Here is a 16,818-nt window from a genome sequence, read left to right as displayed (position 1 = left end):
GAACCAGCTGGGACAGCAGGCTCGTGAAAAGGGAGGGAGAAACGCCAGCCTCCCAGCAGCATCCCTGTGCAGGGGTCCACTGACGGTCTATACATTTAACAGTCAAAACTGCTGCAAAGCCTCAAGAATAGACATTATTCTGTTTTCCTTTCACCTGGCAACCCCATCTCAGATTTTTTTTTTTTTTTAACGGCTGTTAGCTCTCTTCTTCTTCTCTTTTGGGTTGTTTTTTTTTTTTTTGACGCGGCTGGAAAGGGAACAAGGCTGTCCCAGAACAAAGCCTCCTTGCAGAGCAAAGCCTGGTTCAACCTGATACTCGCAGAAGCAGACAAGGCAGCCCCAAGCCCGGCTCTGCACTCTGCCCCGCTGGAGGTCGGGCTGAGGAAGAGCAAAATGATACAGAAAAAGATGAAAATTCCCCTGCCCGCCGGTCCCCAGAGGAGATGCTTTGGGGGAGGCTTCACCTTTTCTTGCTGTTCCCAGGACTGGGAAATAGCTCAGCCGTGCAGGTACTTTGCAAGACCCCAGGCTTTGGCAGAGATGGGCACCTTCCTGTGGTGCCCATGTGGACCTTCCTGTGGTCCATGGGACCTTCTGCCCCAAAAGCCAAGAACATGGCAAGGTTTCCTCACCGTGCTGCTCCGCGTGCCAACACCCACAACAAAACAAGTCTTTCGGTTCCCTTCAATGAGCGTCGCGGTCCAGTTTACAACAGTTACGGCTTAGCAGCTCTCACAGATGGTCTTGAAGTTGATTAAAGGTGGTCATTATCTCTAGCAAGGAGCAAAAAGCTCATTTATACATTGAGACCTGAGTTAATTTGTTAGTGGATCTAACAAAAAAGGTGATGTGCAGTGAAGCACAGTTGCAGCCAAGGAAGAACTAACTCTCTTACCTGGCCTGAGATTTTGCACCTTGTTTGCGAATCAATAGCACAGATCTGCTCCCTGCTCTTGGCTATAATAAACGGTTGTTCCCTACAGAAAAAAAAGGGAAGCTGGTGTCAGACTGGCATCTTTTGTAAGACTCTTGGAGGAAAGAGTGTGCAGATGACGCTGCAGAACACGGTCCTGACCTGCAAAGGATGCGCGTGGAGGAAACACTCCTCAGCCACGTGGGACCTCCCGAGACAGCCCGGCAGAGACCGTCCGGTCCTGCAGGCTCCGCTGCATGTGGGACGCTGTTTTAAAAAGGTTCCCATTCCCAAGGTACAATTAAAGGACTGACAAGTTACCATTTAGGGTCTCTAAAGTGGCTGTTTCTATTTCTCCAGTATTTACACAGAGCTGGGAACTTGTCTTTACTGATATTTCTTTAAAGAGAAATAGCTATACTAAAGGCAACATCGCTCACGCCCCCTCTCTGTCTCTTCCAACTCAAGTGAACCAGTGTCCTGGAAAGGCTGTATCATCGAGAGAGGCAAGTCGTACAATTTAACATCCATAACATTCAATTTTAGAATCAAAGAGCATAAAATACTTCTAGCCAACATCTGCTTTTGTAGAGAGGCATGCAAACTTATATTGTCTTTAGTCACTTCAATCTTTTTAAGTGCCTGAAAATTTAAGCCCCAGAACATCATTCGTCATCTCTTGCTTATTTTAGACTGAAAACAACCCTTTCTAGCCTCACCACGCCATGCCAGCGATGTGGGAGCACAGGAAAGCATCGAGACAACTCCCACTTGCGGGAGAATAAACTGCACCTTCATCGCACAAGAATTACCATCACGAAATATTAGGAAGATATTTCCAAGCCATTTTCACCTTCCAACAACCGATGCTCCACAAGCTCTTCAGACCGTCAAATCTAGTTGTTACTTTTAGGGAATGTATTGCCCAATATTTAATCTGAACTTTTTTCTCTACAATTTTAGGACCGTGACCTCTTGCCCTATCCACTGTGAATGCAGAAAGCAAACACCACCTTCCCTTTTAGGCGCCTGAAGATGTATTTCCTCCCTCCCTCTTCTCTTATCTAGAGCCAAACAACTCAGGTTTGTTCAAAACAGTGGTTTCTAGACCGCCAGTCAATCTCGTCACAACTCTCTGGACCTCCTCCAGCCAACCTCTTCTCTCCCGCCAGAACCAGAAGAGGACACCTTCCCCCAGCCTTCTGCACTACACACCTCTACTCCGGGATGTTTATTTTCAGCTAAGGAGAGATGAGTTTTATGCCCAATCTCCAAGAATTTACAAGCAGATAGAGACATGGTCCAATTCACATCTACCTTAGTCATTTTTTCCATCACAAGGAGGAGGAATTATGGAATATTCTCGTTAAGCTAAAAATTCCTATTGCAGAGTTTTAAAAATTTTAAATCCTATTCAGGTTGGATTTCAAAAGAGAGGTATACGCAGCATCGAGCATTAAAGCTTGGCAAACGATAGTCAGCTTCTCACTCCAAGACAAGGAAACAACAGAGCAGACTCGTACTCCTCTCATTTTCATTTCACTGCCCACAAGGATGCTCTGAGGACCACAGGGGACAGAAATATCTAAATTTTACTACCTATTATTTGAGAGCAGAAATCATCACTTCGTTACATCTTTTACACAAGGCCTAACAGGGCTCTGATCATCTGTGTGATTATCCAGTTTGGCCGAAACAGAAGAGCACTGGTTTCCCTTTCGTCCAAAAATCTCAAGCCTACAGCATCCCGCAGGACGTGGGAAGCTGTGGCTCCGTTCCTGCACCGCCCGGAGGGTTTTGCATCGTTAGCTCCAGCTCCCGCTGTGAGCTGGGATATTCTGGGACGGGGAACTCTGTCAGTCCCCTGGGATCTGCTTTCCATGCTGAATAACATATCTAAACAGCCAATACGTTCAATAACATACCTGAACAGTTCCTCTGCCCTTATCTCCAGCCTCTTCCAGCTGCAATTACTGGTCCCGTTCACAAACAGTTCGTGGGAGCAAGGGGACAACAAAAGCAAAAATATAAGTTTTTTTCCAAAAAAAATTCCCTTTGACCAAGAAGTCCCCCTGAGCACGCTGGGACAGGCAGCACTGCTGTTAACTCAGGTATAAAAAAGCCTGGGAGCCAGCAGTGACGATACTATTACAATACAAATTATTAATACAAGGGACCTCATCGCGCTCAGCTTCCGCACGCGGCTTGGCTAAAGCCAAAGGATCCTATTTTTTTTTTGGTGCACGGACCTTGCAAACTTCACAGTTAGCAAAGAAAAACCACACTGGCAGTTTTTACACTGTCCACAATATCTTTTTAAGGTAATTTGTCATTTAAACTGTCAGCTTGAAATCTAATCATTTTAAAAAATGAATAAAATATTGTGTATTACATTCACAGGCTGCAACCACTGCCAAATTCCTCTGTCAATTTTTACGGGATTATAATCACATTCCTCTTCTAATGTTTTATTCTCTTGCTTCTGTGCCAAAGAAATGGGAAAGAGAGTAAATGGCTACTTAAGAACAGCGTACAACGATCCAAACCAAAACTGAAAATGGAGCAAAGTGCCACGCTCCCCCTCCTTGGCAGGGGGGGATGCTCAGCAGGAGCATCCTTAGGTGTTGGCTGTAACGCAGCAGCCAAAACGCTTTCAGACGCCAGTGTAATTTTAAAGCAGGTTTTCCCGTGAAAAATCCTTTTTTTAAAGGAAAAGCATTTTTAATTGTGAGGCAAACACGTGGGAGGACAAGCTTTATGTTTCTGCCATTGAGAAATACCCGGCTCTTGCAGAGACCAGAAACAGCTCAACTCAACAGTGGACACAAAGGGAAGGTCAGCGGGACCCAGAGCAGACACAAGAGCTGAGCACACCGCAGCCCCCCCAGGGGCTATACATCCTCCCTCACTACTACATTCGCTGCTCAGAAACCCTACCGCCTTGTCTGCTCCCTAAACTCTCCTTCTACTTGAGGTGGAACAGATGAACGGACCCATCTTTGGTCTTCCCGGTTTGCTCTTCCCGCTACAAACGCGCCCTGTCTGAGCAAACTGCCAGCTGGGTCCCGATCCCAGCTCCTGCAGGGACCTGGCTGGGGCTCAGCCTGGGGACGGTTACACAAAACAAGGATTTTGGCATTTCTTAGTCAGAGCCTAAATGTCTTTTTTTGCCCCCTAAAAAAATGCCTGGAGCACAATAGTGCTTGTTTGTACAAAGAAGACAAACAAAATTGTCTAGTAATGGAAGCAAAACCTTATTTGCCCAAATTAATGGGCAAATTTTACAACATGAACAAAACAAAAATGTTGGGCTTGGGTTTTTTTCCCCCCCTGCAAGGCACTTTTTTTTTCAGGACAGTATTCCTTTATAAAAGCATTCTTCTGAAAGCACTTCTCCCGTGAAGCTCCCCCTCCAACAGCTACTGTTACAAATCTGTGATAAAAGACGTATTCAGCAGGGTTTGGCACACAAACAGCACCCAAACTGGCATTGCCAAAGCCTCGCAATTTTATCACGAGCTTCAAAATGTTTGGAGAAAGAAAAGATGCTCTTGCTGGAAGCATCAGCTAGGAGAAGCTTCAGCTCTTGGGGTCATGAGAACCTCAGATTTCATTGGGGGAAAGGAGAAGAAAAAAAAAAAAGGTAAGCGTCTAGACACAATTCTGGAGAAAAACTCTCAAGCAGGAGTGCAACACGATCCAGATTTTCAAGGACTGATGGCCAAGCAGAAGGAACCTTTGACGGATTATCACTTGATTTGATCCAGCTTCAGGATTTTGCAGTGACTGGTGACTTCTGAATATTTTGGGGGGGGAACCGCGCTGTGAACTTCAGCCCTGGAAGCACCATCAGAACAACTGCTTTGCAAATGCAGGGGAGAGCGGCTGTCCCCAGTGCCGCTGCGCTCTTCAGCCAGTGCTCAACTACACGCGTGGGAGCAGAGCCACGGAGGTCCCACGTGGCTGGAAGCGTGGACCTTGGAGCTCAGCTGAACAGGGACGCTTTGCTTGCCTAGACAGGGTATGTGTCCACGATCTAGCCACTCAACCCTGCCAAAAAAAAAAAAAAAAAGCAGGAGGTCTTGCTCTGCTCTCCCTCACCCCCACATCTCCCTGTCCTTGCCCCTGCGGTCTCTCCCTATCCCTTAGCACATGCCAGACCTCTCCAAGAGCTTCTGCACCAGCAGAAAGCTGTCCACTGTTATCCCTAACCATCAGAATAGCTGTCTCACAAACCTCTGACTTAAGCTTGCAAGGAAAATACAAACAGAAATAAAACCCCACGCTGACTCAGTAGCGTGGCGAGGCAGGTCCATCAAAGCCCCGGGGATGCGCAGGTCCTAACGGAGGAGGACAAGCCCCGTTGGCATGGACGGAGAGCTTTGCCGTTTCTGTGGAAGAGGGGCTGAGCCCACAACACAACAAGTGTGTAACACCTATAGGGTGTCTTTGCAGGGACATACGCACGCGCACCCAACGGCAAGCACAGCTCTTCTGTCCTGCTGCTCTTCCCTTCCGTGCCAGAAACAAACCACAGCCAAACCGGGCCCAGCACCCACGACGCAAGGGAAAAGAAACATCTCAGCAACGAATACATTTCAGCTGGCATCTCCCAGGAGACGGTATTAAAATGAAGGGGGGAGGAAATAAATAAACGGAGGAGAAAAGAATCAACGTGCCATGCCATGCCAACTTCTAAAACCATAAGTCAAGCCCCAAACGCCACGGCACCGGCTCCAGGTCTGGGATACTTGGAAATAACCAGGCTAACGCGGGGTGGTGAGAGGAGGGCATCTCCCTACCCCTCTCTGCCCAAGAATTCCCGTTTTCCAGCTTTTCTCTGTAACCACAAAGCTCTGGAGGTCTTTTTTTCTTTAAAAAGCCGAGATTTTCACCGAAGTCCCTCGTTCTGAGTGCTGGGCTTTAATCCAAGTGTCAGACGTCAGGAGAGAGTGATGGGCTGCAGGAGCTGGCCACCAGCCGAACCCTTTTCCAAACGGCTCAGCTGGGGTCTGGATTCAGGAATCCACAGTGATGCATTCGGGAAATATTTCCCAAAATACAGAGTTTAACCCCAAAACTGTATCATGCAGCAGCAAGCACAACTCTGTAATACTCTATAAATACATCGCTATGTACCACGCTCACCAGGTCCAGCTCTAAATCTGGTTCACCCATCAGTCACAGAAAATATAAATATTCTCCCTGGTTCTCAGTGCAATATTCCCAAGTTGATCCAGAGAACCTACGGAGTCACAAAGCTATAATTAGAGGTTTATTACAAAAGGTGTTTGGGATGCCTGTCAGCACTGAAGGAGACTCTGTATTTAAGGTACCCTTAACACAGCAGTGGGCCATTTTTTTGGCTTTCATTAAAAAAATGCCAACTTGTTTACTCACCTCAAGTGACTTTTCTTGGTCTCTGCTTTGTGAGAGTATTTGCAGCCTCTAACTTCATTAATGGCATTTTAAAAAGGCAAAAAGCCATCAGTGAGGTGGTTTAAAAGATACCTTTTTATCCATAGCTCATAACGTGATTACCAGCTAAATCTTGCTTTTCACCAAAAAAAAACAAAAACCCAAACATTAATTGGGTGCAGGACGTGCACATTCACTCATTCGTTATTGTAGGATTGTTGACATTAGCTTTTATTTTTAGAAAAACATGAAGTGTGGAGGGGAAATGAAACAATGCGATACTTCTTTGAGACCGTCTCTAACATCAGGAAAATATGCAAAGAAAATACCGTAGTGATCCGCTTGCATACCTTCCCACAGAGCGCCGGGCTTGAATTTATAAAATAATAAATACTGTTTCAAAGCACTTGGACTGGTCTGACTTTTTTTTTTAATTTTTTTTTTTAAATAACATCTGACAACGTCACCGTACCCTGAGCCTTTGGGAGGGAGAGGACCCGAGAGCCACACACCAGGGATGCTCGCTGGGACCTGGTCTCCCTTCCTGGCTGTCACACCATGGGGCGACTCCGGGCAGCTCTCATTCCCCACGCCGAAAACGGGGGGCACACCGGATCACCGGCTTGATGCCAGAGTGAGCGTTTCACATCGCAGGCACCTCCGCCTGCCCTAATCCTGCGAACACCTTAAGAAAATGGTTGCTCCATCAAACGCACCGGGATTTCTCGCCTTTGCAGCGTAGTGTGGTACGCTCGTATGCAGCGCTTGTAGGGCCAGGGTTTCAGCAGCCCATCCCCTGCATTTCTAAACAAAGTATTTTTAGGCCTACAAGCACCGAGCTATATCACAACTTAGCAAATGTCGCTAAAATTAAGTTTAAACTGGAATGAAAAAGCATCTCTAAAGTGATGCTCTGGTTCAACACCTGGTAACAGCGTCACCTGTACTTTGCTGTTGGAAAATAAGTCCTGAGGGTGAGGTGGCCTCGGCCAGGAGATGACCGGGGCTACTCTAGGAGGGGAAAAACATCATTAGGAGATAAAATCATCTCTGCTAACACTGAATGTGAATTCAGGCGCGTAATTACACCAGCTGCCAGGTATAGCTCTGCAGAGGTGACCTTTGCTGCTGCTGTCTGGACATCACACCACGGAGGTATCAAGGCAGAGAGAGGATTTCTCCGACCACCCACCTTTGGGGCAGAACTGGCCAAAGAAAGCAGCGGAGGAGGGCAGGGCAGAAAACAGCCGCGGGTCCCTGGGGTAAGAGGGTGCCCAGCTCCTGGATGCTCTGAAATCACCCCTTCCCAAATGCTGATTTCCCTCCGTCCCTTCAAAGCACAACAACAAAGTATTCGGGAGCTGGATGGATGGATGGAAAACACAGAAACAAATTTCACTATTAATGGCCTCCAGTGGACTTATTTTTGCATCCTGCAGCAAAGCACCACTGCAAGGGAATGTTTTCTTCTTCCAGTAGACTACTGTCACACACCTACATAAAATTATGGATATTTGACTTACAATTTCTATTTCCCCCCCAAAAAGAAGCAACTGAAATTGAGCTGCTCGGTTGCAAAATTAGCAATACTTTGTATCTGCAATTCAGTTTCAAGAACCTCCCTCATCTCTTTTTTATAATCACATGGAGAACAGCTACACTGCACATACCATTTTTCGCTACATTGAGCATGAGGAAAATTTAAGACTTCCTCCCCGCCCTGTCTCCTTTTTAATGGGAGATGCGATTATTGAAATTAATTCGGAAAATAGTCAGCATTCACCAATCAGCTCAGCAGTTTGGGGTTTCTTCATCTGCTGGTTACATGCTAATTATTGTACTGGTGGGATTATTTCCCATTCACATTTGGAATTTACAGCACAGTAGGGAATTGATTAAATTAGAAGAAAATTACCAAAAGAAAAAAGAAATCAATGACATTTTAAATTCAACTTTTTTTTCTTTTTTCCATTTTCTTCCGAGTCTCATGCCTACAAGGACCTGACCCCAGCAGAACAGATGCACAAGGCAGAACAGCAATGACATCTCCGGAGTAGACACTCTGGGAAGGCAAAGCAAGCCTGCCGTGTTCAGCAGTATCTCTGTTGTTCACAGCATCCTCCGCTGCCTCACACCAACCGTACCCTTTTCCACTTGGCCGACATTTGAAATGAAGAAGGAAAACCTCCCCGCCTGTGGGAAATAAGCCCCCATTTCCAAGGCCAGGACTCCAGCAATGCTGAAACACCTGTGCTGAGGTAGGAACAGGGGTTTGTGTGAGCGGGGAGCAGAGGTGGCGATGGCAGACGTGTCCCATGATGGCCCCTGCCCCGTCAGCAGCTCTGATGGACTTGGCTTCGTCCTCACCCCAGAAGAGTGAGAGGGACGGAACAATACGTGTCCACAATGCCCACCGGCAAGGACTGGGTTCTCCAGCTATCAGGTCTACCAGCTAAGCACAGGTCCCTGATGGAGACCCTCTTTTGAAGGTACCCAGCAGAGAGATCCCCAATTTCGCTACGTCAATCTCAAATACTATTCACCACCTCATTTAACCTGGGCAATCACGCATGTCAGTAGACCAGTATTGTCAACAGCAGGGCTTTGAGCATACAAGGGGCTTCGTGTTTGTCTTGCAGCGCTGTTTATTGGGGGGGTTACCCCTGAAAGCAGGGGCTCCTTCTCACCCCCACCCTCTCAGCTCCAACTGGCCTGTTGAAAACTACAACTAAATAAAAAAAAAAAGGTAACCTATCCTAGATGGCAGAGAAGATCAAAGTAGGAGCATGAAGACTTTAAAGTTGCTTTAAACAAGCCAGTCTCTCCTCCTCCCAAAGCAGCGGCTTTCCTCCTGCTCCCCACCCGCCGCTGGGCACCCACAGGCTGCTCTGAGGCCTCCTTAGAAGGTGACAAGAAAAGCACATGTCCTGCAACGCTGAAGGGAATCAACACCACCCTGGAAAACATGCAGGTGTCCCCAGAGCAGACAATAAGATTGAAAAATCACATCTGAAGAATAGCCACGACGAAGCAGCGGCACGGCCTGGCAGCGAGGCCAGGCAGGGTACCAGGGTCGCTCATGGTGAGGCTTATTTTGCCACCATCTTCTGCGGTCAGAGGCATCCCCTTGTGTTGAGGGCACCCCCGGAGCCCCCAGCTCAGCCCAGGTGACCCCCCCGCCCAGCTGGGCAGGACAGCCGGCTGCCTTCAGCTTCCCCTGGCGCGGGCAGGAGTTTCAGCTCAGGCAGGCACAGCGGGGCGCAGGCAGCCCCGGCTCTAGGGGGGACGCGGCTGCTGCTCCGGCTGGTGCCCAGGCCCCCCCAGGCGGGGAGGCTGGAGGAGCCCAGCTCCAGGCTGGATGCTGGGGAGAGCATCGCCTGAGAAGCAGGGTCCCCATGGGTGGCACGCAGCGATGCGGGCATCTGCCTGGGGCAACCGACGACCTCCTAAGGGCTGGGGGGTGGCAGAGCCAGCTACTCCTAAATCAAGGCAGAGGGGGATCGCGGGCTTGCTGTGATCCAGACGTGCAGGTCGGCAAGAAGAGGATGCCAGCAAAATCAGGAGAGCATGGAGCAGCAAACGGAGCTCGGGAAAGGGTTAGGTCCAGGTGGACACGGCAATGACTATTCACCGGAGAGGGTTTCTGAACAATTAACCTCCAGCGCACTGGCTCCAAAGATGCCTCCTCCAAAACACCGTCATTTCTAGTGCTTTTATAAGCACTATCGTGATTGCCAGGGCCAAATTTCCAACCTCCAGAAACGGTGCCGGCACATGGCAGAGCAAACACGGCTCAGCACTGCAAATCTGGGCTGGGTGAGTTGGACACCACCACGCCACTGAGACAGACATCAACAACGGAGGGGAAAAAGCTAAAAGCAAGGACCTGCAAACCTGCAGTGCTTGCTACATCACCCTCGGTCTCCATCTTTCCTGCCTGTAAAGCAACATGAAAATGCCAGACACTGGAGCAGGGAGTGCAGGCTGCTATTTAAAACATCCGCTGCACTTCACAGTACACACAAGGCCGGAGGAACGGAGCCTAACAGGTGGATTATGGTCTTAATGAAATATTCACATTCTCCGAGTCCAGACCACAAGTCTGCTTCCCCTCTGCTAGCGCGGCTGAGGGGTTTTGTGCCGGGATTTTTGTTTTAAATTAGCTCTGCCTCTATAAAACAGAGCCGCTCCCCTTGTCTTAAATATTTTCTGACATGGAAATGATTCCTAGCAAAGAAAGAAAGAGCAGGATACATTTCAGAAGAGGAGTCTGATGCTTTTACATCCCGCTTAACAAACCGAAGCGCAACACAACAGGCTCGCACAACCTCCTGCACGCGATTCAGGATGACTTGTCTCTAATGACCACCCTACAACTAGGAACACACGTAAGAGCCAATTAACCTTAATGCAAAGAGTAAACACACCCGTCTTTCCAGGGCTGCAAAACAAACCCCCACACGTCAAGAAGCCCTGTTGGTGCCACATCCAAGCCATCAAGGTCTCCAAAGCCACCGAGCACCGTGCTCGAGGTGCTGGTTTAGAGGTGACCACTTCTACAAGGCTGACCAGAGCCAGAAGGCACGACACAGGCTGCAAGAAAAAGCCCAGCGCATCGGCTAGCATCAGAGGCTGAAATGGTCCTTGTGCTATTGGTGCCCCAAGGCAGGACCTGGAGCCACCAGGAAGGTCTCCAGCCATTGAAGCCTGCTCTCTGCACAGGCATGAGAGGCCAGCAATAAGGTTGGATCCTTAACGCAGAGACCCAAGACCTCAGTTCATTAAATGTGCTACACATCAAAAAGCATCCAAGACAACCTCGTCTCGAATGTGCTTTTACACAAAGTATACTCCAAGTACTCCAGTGCGCTACAGCAAAGACCCTTGCTACTCCTACGCTGAGATCTGGAGGTGAAGAGCTACAGGATCAAATGTCCAAGACCTCAAGCCTAATTTTGGTCCTCTTAAACTAAACTCTTTATTTTTACCATTTTAAGAACAGACAAGAAGTTTCAATCCCTCTTTGAAGACAAACAGATACTGATTCCTGGTTATTCGGGTAAGACAGAAGAACGACCTCCATCAGATAGCAGGGCACAAGCTTTCGGCCGTAACCACACTCTCCATCTGTGGGACAACCCAACCATTGGACTCACTTTCCAGAGGGACACCAGCAACACCACGGCTGGGGCTGCAGGACAGGAAAGCGAACCACCAGTATGACCATTTTGTTAAGATTTGCTGGATTCTGGGAGTTTTGTTTTTAAATTGATTTAGGCAGTTGATCCCACTGCTGACCTGAACTCCTCCAGAGAACAAAAAATAGCCCCCAGCTTTCTGATAAGCACCAGGATATAAAGAAAAAAGTGTCACGGCTTCTGATTTACAGCACTGCAATTGTAGAGCACGAGCCCATCGGAGATGCACAGACTTCCAGATGGAAAGAGACCGACAGGACTGATTACATACAATTATTAATGTGTGTCTCTACACCACTGGAAAAAAGCACTGAATATGTAAAAAGAGACAAAGCAGGGAAAAAGAAAATGACTACCCATTCAAGTATTTGTGCAATACTGGCATGACACCTTAGGGGAATAAATATTTGCCTGACCTGTTTCCAAAAGAGAAGTTTTTATAAGTTCCATGAAAACTTCTTTATTTATTGAAGCACGAGAGCAGAGCATGCACGAGCATCTCGCACACCAAGCTGGGCTCCAGGAGCAACTAGCTCCCTTCTTACCCTTCTCACGGGAGCAAACTGATCCCCTTTATACCAGTAGGACAAAAAAGTCAGCCTGAAAACAACCTCAAGACACCTATTCAGGAGAGGAAGAGTTAAAAGACACCGACACAAATAGCAGAGAGCCGCCTCGCCTCGCTGGAAGCCCCTTTCAACGGATCCATCTGCCCCTTGCCTCAGTGAATTTTTAAGTGCTCGCTCTTTAAACCTGTCCCACCCAGGCTCTTTATTAAGGACACTCTGCCGGCCAAATGCCAGGGCTCATTCCCCACCCTATTCCTGACGTGGCCCTCCCAAGCATCTCTGTATTGAAAGAAAAAAAAAACCAAAAGCTCTTCCCCTTCCCCTTGAGCAGCCCAGCGGCACAGCAGGCAGGGAAGCCCCATCACCCAAACCGAATTTTCTGAGCGTTACTGGGCAGGAGCGTTTGGGTGAAGCTATAATGGAAACTTTTGCAACCTTAACACCATGCTATTTTATTTCATTTTTTTCCCCAAGCAAGTGCTACAACACATGGGGGGCCTGGCTGGAGCAGCGAGGGCAGCGCTCGCCTTCAGTAGGAGGAACATTACAAAAGCCATCACTGCAACCGAATGCACAGTTTAGAAGGCTCATTCTCCAATTTTTCTATTTCTAAAGGAAGGGGGGAAAAAAAAAAAAGGTAGGAATAAGGAGTGGAGAGCACGCAGATAAAAAGGGAGTTCAGTAAAATGTCCCCTTATCGTGCACGTAGAAAAAGGAGAGGGCACCCTCACACAGTGTCCCTCTGAAAGGGGAGAGGAAAGAGAAACCACAAAGTCTTTGAAACGCATGAGAACGTCCTCCACGCAGAGATGAGCCACGGCTGCAATGGCTGTGACTGCGTCTGGTGGCAACCCAACCGCTTGGGCTCTGCTCTTGTGCCACGTGTCACCACCGGCTCCTCTAACTCCACCTCAGTCCTCATCCGACCAGGGCTTCTCCAGTGACTTCACTTCATGCAAACTCACTCCATTTGCATTTTAAGCATTGTTATTTAGAACACTTAGAATCATAGAGTAGTCTGGGTTGGAAGGGACCTCTAAAGGTCATCTAGTCCAACCCCCCTGCCGTGGGCAGGGACATTTGTCCAGAAAAAAAAGAGAAAACACAAACAAACAAAGAAGGGGAGAAGTACAAGACTTTTCTTTTTTCTTTTTAATTAGAAACATCACCCCTCTCCTACTCAACAAAGCAGAAAAGCCATCACAGCTGCAAGAGGGAGAGATGCTGCAGACCTTCACCACAATGACCTGATATCAAGCACTAGCAAGCAGGATCTTCTCCAAATCGGCCTCCGTAGCAGGACTAGACTCATTCCACCTAGAATAGGTGCCTAAGTTACAAACATAGTCATCCTGGGCTCCTGTTTAGTTAATGCAAAGAGTGAGGCACCTCAGGGGGTGACTCAGAGTCTGCACGGGGAGAATCATCCTTAGGATGATCAAGGTGGGGGGAATCTGGACCTGGCTCTGGGCTCCTGCCCTCCCAAGTAAATCCCCCTATTTCAGGGCCGTGCCAGCTCCCTGCAAGAACAAGGGTGACAATAACTTACATTAACCGTGAGCAAACCAAGGACCTCTCCATGAGATGAATCTCCCTCGTGCTTTTTTACGTGCAAATCAGGTGGAAAAGACAGAAAGGAAAAAAAAATGTCAGGAGATGGGAAGCAAGGGACCCACCGCAGCAAAGCGGGCAGCAGCAAGCCAGCCCACGCGGGTTCGCTTGCACAAGCTGGGGGGGGGCTGAGCAGGACGGTGGTGTCAGGGGTGGGGGGAGATGTCTGCTCCCATCTTCTGCCTTTTGTTTGCACAGATTTCCACAGACCCTCAATTATTTGTTTCTGCTCCCAACAGTTTTCTGGGGGAGCTAACACCCTGCCTGCGTTCGGCAGGGAGCAGGCAGCCCAGTCCCCGGATGGGATGAACACGAGCGGGTCTTCCAGGGCTGATCACTGCCCAGGATACGGCCCCGCGTTCGGAAATAGCAAGCGACGCACCTATGCAACAGCCTCGCATGGAGCAGCGGGCTCCTTGTGCCTGGTAACCCCGAGGAGGCTCCCAGGGGACCGAGCCACGGCCGTGCCCTGCAAACGATGCTGCCTCCGGACCCATCCCACCCCACAAACGGGGAAAGGCCTGACAAGGGATGGGCATGGCCCAGGGTTACACGACTGTAAACCCAAAGTTGTAGATAATTCCAGGAGCTACGAGACGAGCTGCTTTTACGTAGTAACACCATAGTAACCGAGGCGGATGATAAAGCTTGCATACACAAGGGCACCGCATTTTTGGAGGGGAGGAAGAGGAGGTCTAAATAGAAGGAAAACCTTCCCGCGAAGCGAGGGGACACATTTCTATAAAGGAGAACCGGAGCCACACTGCTGTTTAAATCTCCCCCCACCAACAATCCAGATGGCTCTTACCACCAGCCCGGCTCACCTGCTCCAGACTTCCCCGCTCCGGGCTGTCAGCACTGCCTGCATCGGTCCTTGCAGTTCCCCGACGAAAGCCAGCAGCCCCCACGGGGCTGGTTTTGCTTGGCTGTGCAACAAGGATTTTATTGATAGAGATGTGCTCCCGCGAGTGACTTTGGGGCTTCAAGTTACTACAGCTTTCTTACAGTAGCAAGAATTGCAGAGGCTGAGCCCTGTCAGAAAAACCTATGCTAAACCCCAACCCACCTATAATACAGTTAACACAAGCTACAGATTAGGTTGTATCTGAAGCAAAACGTAAACCAACAGCCTCCTCTTTCCTACCCCCAAAGGTGGGTCAGGGCTCCAAAACTGTGTGGGCATCCGTGTGCTGCGAGTTACTGGGATGAACTAAGAGGAAACAATAAACAGACTGGAACAGCCTGCTCCCTCTTCTCAGCTACGCATCCCGAGTTGTAAAATACATCAAGGTCACGGACCCAACCTAGTTAATAGAAGTTATCATTAAATTGCTGTTTTCTTCCACGGTAAATAAAATGCTTCTGATCTTCTGGGGTTTTTTTCCTTCCTCCTCCTCTCTTAAAGAGAAATTAGTTTAGAATAAGCTGTTCCAGATAATGAAGTAAACTTCTGGCTTCCTATCCGTGGAGAATCGTTCATCAGGACCCCGCAATCCTCGGTTGGGGACTGCAGCTGGAGGAGGTGGTCAGGGAGAAGAGCAGCGAAACCCTCCCTGCCCGGCCAGAGTCACCCTCCAGCGCTGGGCGGGGGGGAAAGCCCACAGCCGGGCAGAGCCCGCTCCCTTAGGGGAGCAGAAATGCGAGAACACAGCTCAAGAAGGGCTGGTATATGGTTTTTCCAGGTACGTCGGTCAGCCAAATGAGATACATCACCTACCTCTCCCCCAAAAGTTTCCCATCTCATAACCAGAATAGAAGAGGATACCTTGGAAAAACCTTGTCGCTTGAGTTTTGAGGGCACAGACTAAGCATGCCCCGAACCAGAGGATGGAGTTTAAAGCCCCGAGTGTGAGCTGTGTAATCACTCCTCAGACACGCCAGCCATCCCAAGCAAACGCGATGCTCGAGGGGCGCGTGCCCGCTCTCCACCCAAGACCCGCATCCCCCTTACCGAAAGGTCTCCGCTCTCCAAATCCGCCGCTCGGATTCGAGCGGCCTCAGTCCGCTGGCACCTGGCCACACGCCCGGCTGCCACCACCGGAGCCCTGATTAGGAGCTGGCATAGCCCAGGCAGGACTTTACCCCGGCAGCCTGAGGGTGTGAGGTTAAACCACCATCCTCAGCCAGGCAAGGAAAGCACCGAACAGGAAATTAGGACGGAGCTATCTGGGGTTTAGTCCCTGCTCCGCCACAGATTTCCTACACGGCCTCAGGCACGTCACTTAGCAGTGGCTCAGTTTTCCTACCTGTGCAAAGAGGGAGATTCCCGTCTGTTCCCATCCCGGTTTGTCCCAAGGCCAGGCACGTTAAACCAGGCATCCTTGCAACACCAGGAGCCACAAAAAACCCCCACCCGTGACCAACCCTCCTAACCCCCAACTGTGACACGAGCGGGGTCAGCCACCCCTCAGTCCCCGGAGCAAGCAGCCAGCGAGGGCTGGAAAAAAGGACTTTTCTTCCTCTAAAGACCCAGACTAAAGAAAAAAAAAACCCCAAACCAGCCCAGTCCGCCCCGAGGGAGAGGCAGCCGGGTCCCGGGCAGCCCCACGCAGCCGGGCGCTCACGCAGAGCTCCCACAGCGGCCGGGCCGGCCGATTTCTAATTTAATTTATTTTAATTTAGATTTTCATTGCTGGCGAGCCGATCGCAGCGAAGGGCAGCGCAGCCCGACGGCTCCCCGGCCCGCGGCAGGGCTGGGCGGAGCGGGGCGGCGGCGGCGGGGTGGGGGGGACGGGACACGCGTGTCCCGACCCCCGGGTGGGTGCCCGGGGGGGGCGGGGGGGGAGCGGCCGCGGGAGCGCCTCGCCCCCGGCCCCCCGCACCTGCCCGGGGTCTGCGGTCCCGGGGGGGGGGGGGGGGGGCAGGTCCCGCGGGACGGGGGGAAGCGGGTGCGGGCGGGACCGCGGCGGCGAGGCGAGGCGAGGTGAGGTGAGGCGAGGGGCGCGGGACCCTCCCCGCCGCGCCGGGCGCTCGGCACTCACCCGCGGCAGGTCCCCGGGCCGCCGTGGCGGCTCGGCTCGGCTCGGCGCGGTCCGGCGGAGGCCCCGGCCCCGGCGGCGAGCGCGGGGCGGGCGGGGCGGGCGGCTCAGCGGGGCGGCCGGGCGGGCGC

General features: G+C 50.3%; 1 protein-coding gene across 3 annotated transcripts in view; it reads right to left on the bottom strand.

Annotated features, from left to right (window-relative positions):
* The window catches only part of ZHX3 (zinc fingers and homeoboxes 3), a 46,966-nt gene extending 30,215 nt beyond the window's left edge, over window positions 1-16,751 (bottom strand). For 2 of the 3 annotated variants that reach the window (XM_076352339.1, XM_076352338.1), the window contains exon 1: window positions 16,691-16,751. The gene's annotated coding sequence lies outside the window, so the exon portion shown is untranslated. Of the gene's footprint in view, window positions 1-14,533; window positions 14,580-16,690 lie in introns of those variants that run through there. The other variant, XM_076352340.1, reaches the window with a different exon arrangement.
* Window positions 16,752-16,818: the final 67 nt, after the last annotated feature.

Source organism: Aptenodytes patagonicus, chromosome 14, assembly GCF_965638725.1.
Source record: "Aptenodytes patagonicus chromosome 14, bAptPat1.pri.cur, whole genome shotgun sequence".
Taxonomy (NCBI): domain Eukaryota; kingdom Metazoa; phylum Chordata; class Aves; order Sphenisciformes; family Spheniscidae; genus Aptenodytes; species Aptenodytes patagonicus.
The sequence above is the reverse complement of the archived record's forward strand: the minus strand, read 5'-3'. Positions and strand labels throughout refer to the sequence as shown.